Source organism: Cotesia glomerata, linkage group LG3 (genome assembly GCF_020080835.1).
Source record: "Cotesia glomerata isolate CgM1 linkage group LG3, MPM_Cglom_v2.3, whole genome shotgun sequence".
NCBI lineage: Eukaryota > Metazoa > Arthropoda > Insecta > Hymenoptera > Braconidae > Cotesia > Cotesia glomerata.
In genome coordinates this window covers 8,059,511-8,064,115 of record NC_058160.1, presented here as the reverse complement: position 1 = coordinate 8,064,115, position 4,605 = coordinate 8,059,511, and the positions used below count along the sequence as shown (strand labels likewise).

The window sequence follows — 4,605 nt, the reverse complement described above, 5'->3', positions numbered from 1 at the left end:
GAAAAAAAACTTGCTTTTGCATACAATAATCCGTTCAGAATCTATTGATATTTATTTTAAGCAAAATGTTCAGCTAATAATCATAACTGATTAAAAAATACAATCAATTTTGGTAGCATTTTTTAGGACACAACAGAATTTTTTGGTGATTCAGTTGTTTTTATATTTTTATACAGCTCGAATAATAAATTCAATCTCATATTGTAAATAATAATATTCATTTTTTCGTATTTTTTGTACATTTTGCATATTTGAGATTTAAAAATATTCAATAAATTATATATTCATAAAAAATAGGATTAGTCAATTTAATTTGACAATTTAGTTGCTAACTTCTGGCAGTTGTCTCATTTATTTTCTGTTATTATTAATATTTGTCTCAGTATGAAGGGGAACTCAGAACTGATTCTTGATATTATGGACAAAAAAACCGTTAAGAATATTTGTGAAAGAATACGTTTACATTTGTTCGTAAAGTTGTTTTGTGGACTTGAAAGTAGAAGGGAAAGAGGGAAATCCAGAAGTATACTGCAAAAGTACGTATGTATATAATCAGGTACCTTGCCATTTGTATGCGTTGTGCTAATTGGCCAAACTGTATATATACTCCGATTTATAGAGCGATTTACATCAGCCGTAAGGAATTTGTAGTCTGCGATTTGTTACACCTGCTATAAAGCCAACCATTACCGTGCCAGTGGATAGAGGTGTGTATAACTTTATACCGCTTAAGTACGTATTGCTAACCGAATTGTTGTACCAAACAATAAAAAATCTGAATAAGTCTCACTAAATGAAATCAATTTACTAACTATGTATAATTTATAATACAGTTCAGTCAAATAAATTTTAATAAAACTCACTGGATTTGCTATTTAATTATTTATCATAAATTTATTAAAATAATAAAATAAATTGAAAATTACTGAAAGATAACCTATTTTATATTCGGTCAATTTATGTTATTTTTCTTGTCAGTATCAGTAGATATAGATTTAGAATCATTAAATTAAAACACAAGCGTAATTACATTTTATTACTTTTTAAGATTTGTGTGACATTTAATACTTTCAAGTTTTAATTAATTTGAGACGAATAGTAAGTTTAAGTCTATAACAATGCGCACGTGTCAGTTTCTTTCTTTGGCAATACTACAGTTATAATGCCCACGCGGAAGTTAGCTCGTCCCACCAATAAAGATTTAAGTTTAATGTAGTATCTAATCATTGATGTTCGCTTTTCGACGTCGAAAAAAATTATTACTCGCCACTTCTTGTAGTTTTATATTATAAAAATTCAATATTGTTATTAAAAAAAAAAATAACTACTTAAGCCCAATTGTTGACGCTTAAGATTTTCATGTTGACGTTAATCTTTTCGTGGTCTACGGAACCTTTTTGACCATTTTGAGTGGACCAGAGTATCAGAAAGTATGTAGTGGTGATCAAATGAGCTTATCTAGATTTTAATCTGTATGGATTTTAAGATCAACTGGTCAAGTGGTTTGTATAGCAGTTTAGAAAATAGGATTACAAATAAAAGACTTTTTAGGGATATGGAAAAAAGAGTACAATAATTTTTTGGTTAATGGATATGTGATTTTCAACGCAGTTTTTTTATTGAAAAAATTTTTGTTAAAATTAAAAAATCAATCAAAAAAAAATTTCATGAAGAAAATTTTAAACAAGAATTTTTTGAACAAGTCGGCTGATTATGATTTAGTTTGCGGCATTCAAAATTGCAAATAAATAAGTAAAAATGAACTTATAGATGCAACAAAAGATAAAATTGATTTTTTGAACCATCGAATTCTTAGTCTCTTATCGCATAATAGTCGATAAATTAATAAACACTTTTTTGCTCACTAAGAGAAAGATCTTTAATTCTTGATATTAACGTTTATTAATTTATTTTTTCTTTATTAACATGAGTTACGCCCACTGCGGTAATCACGGATCTGTAATTAGTTGAACATGCTGTTTGTCCGTGCAATTTATGCTGTATACCCGTGGGCCAAGTTTTCTTTTCACTCTTTTCTTTCTTAACCGACCTCATCTTTTTTCAATCTCCACGACACTACACTGCTCACAACTCGACGAATCTCACCTGTCATCTTCTACATTCCATCAAGTCATCCGTTAATTATTTAAACTCTAAAATTAGTTGACATCCTTTATAAATCAATGTGTTTAGAAGATTTTATTGAGTGATAAATATTTACAGGAGTTATATTTTTGAAGACTTAAGAATGATTTGTTATCATATATCCTACTTCAAATATTTATAAATTAATTATTTATTATATAATGAATGACGTTTGTATAACAAAACATCAGATAAAATCATTTCAGTGAGTCACTAAGTATGCTGTGTTGAATGGAAAGATCTAATCTCTTACCTCCAGTCAGGTTGATTTTGAGATCTCCAATAATATCCGTCCATCAACAACCACGCCTCTTCGCGCTTTTTTATTCAATACTCTACTGTGCTACAATATGAATATATTTATATAGCTAGAATTTGAAATTAAGTAATGTAAATATAAGTAAATAACTGCAAACTTGATTTATGTTTAACAGATTTTTTTTGGTTGAATATTAACATCACTAAATAAAGTTTGAGTACAATTTTTTGTTCAAAAATTTTAAATTTGATATTTTTATATTTCGTGTGTTATTCGTCAGATTTTTAACAAAAAAAATAATTAAATTAACAGCAGATTTATCGCATAGTTACTTCAATTCTTCTATAAAATTGGAAACATATTCAATGATAAAATTTTTATTTAGTTTTTTGTGCGGTAAAAATTAAATCATAATAATACACTTCAGCATAAATTAAATTGCGATAGAAATTAAACAACAAAATAAATAAATGTGAAAAGAGCTCAAAGCGATGAGCACGTGACGAGTCAATCAGCGGTAGCTGACGAGTTGTGAGAGTACAGAATAAATTATGCTCGAAATTGCTAATACACGGCTCGCTGCTTAGTATCTATCTGGTTGCTATCGGAAGCTCTCGGTGTTCGCGATGAGACTAACTCACTTTGAAACTTTTGAAACAGTGATAATAAGTTAGATTAAAAAAAAAAAAATGAATGTAACGTCACTGACGCGTCTATGAATAACGAAAAAAGTATACAGAAACTTTATTTTTTTTATTGCTAAAAAATTTTAGCGTTTGAAGTATTCCAATTCTGGGTCGGTTAAACTACTTGGTAAACTGTTTACAATCGTAGCTAAAAAGCGTGAACCTGAGCATAAAACTTGTAAGTCGTAAAGTATAGAAGAAAAAAAAGAAACGAAGAATTTCTTTCAATTCTTCTAAGATTATTTTTTTTTAATTTAATATTTATTGACTATAAAATAGTTTAAATAGCTATTAAATAGTCAAATCTACTAGTATAAAAATGGGACCGTTTTTCGTGTGAACAAATCCGAACTTGACCTTTCATGGGAATTATATCCAGCCCAAGACTTGGCGCCTAGCTATAGATTGCCCCGATAGTAGTGCACTAGCTGGACAATTCAACCGTTGTCTCATTAAAGATGTCACATTTTTTATTTTTAGTACCTGACTAGAGAATCTGGGTGGTCTGTGATTGAATAATTCGGGTATATTTGGAATATTTAAAATCATGTCTTATCATATAATTAGCATTCAATAAAATCAGCCATCACTTCAATTATTGTATTCGCAGTTAATTTTGTTTTAAATTGATGATCTACTGTTTACAATATATTGAGAATATTTTGCAATTATATAAAATTGTTGTAAAATAGTAAATTGATAAATTATTTTTTATAGCGTTTAAGTTTGTGGTGATATAATCTAACAAAACTTATAATGATTTGTCACATTTAAAAATGAGAGCTAATTATAAGGGTAGGAGAAAAAATTATTCAAGAGTGGTGAGTAGTAAGCGTAAGTAACGGTAGGTGGCTAGAACGAATTTATTTTACCCTAGGTAGAAACTTGAGTAAGATGTTAATTACTAATTTGTAGTACGATTGTCACTCTGGTTTCCCTTCAATGGACGGATAAATCTTTCGCCTTTTACTAAAGATTTCCGTGGCGGGGAACGATTCGATGAGTCTATATGACTATTTTTTTTTAAGCCCGGCAATAGCTGGGCTGTAACTGAACTCAAAAATAATTCTTTTAGTAAATATAATACTCTGGGTTTAACTTTTTAATGTAAGGCAAATTCAGAAATTTTAAATGTCACATGAAAGGAACTGTTTTCGATCAATAATTGAATAATGTTTTAATTCGCAAAAATTTTTACTTTTAAATTAATTCTACAAAACTATATTCGGAACTAAAGTTAATTAAGCAAGCGAATTTTTTTCAGTATATGTCATGTTTCTACCTTTACCACACTGAAAAAAAAATTTTTTTCTACCTAGAATACTAAATTTTTTACTAGAGTTTTCTTGATATAAAAAAACTGGTATTCTTAACCTTAAAATACCACGCTTTATTATAAGGCTAGTTTTTTGACAGTGAGAAAACGGTATTCTTATAGTTAAAAAACTTTCGTATTTTAACCATAAGAATACCAGTTTTTTAACCATAAGGAAACATGTCCTTGGTAGAAAAAAA

At 28.5% G+C, this 4,605-nt stretch overlaps 1 non-coding gene across 1 annotated transcript; it reads left to right on the top strand.

Moving 5' to 3' along the window:
• Nucleotides 1–4,013: 4,013 nt before the first annotated feature.
• Nucleotides 4,014–4,136, top strand: LOC123262323. The gene has a single exon (XR_006508915.1). It is a non-coding gene; the product is annotated as a U5 spliceosomal RNA (small nuclear RNA).
• The last annotated feature ends 469 nt before the right edge of the window (nt 4,137–4,605 follow it).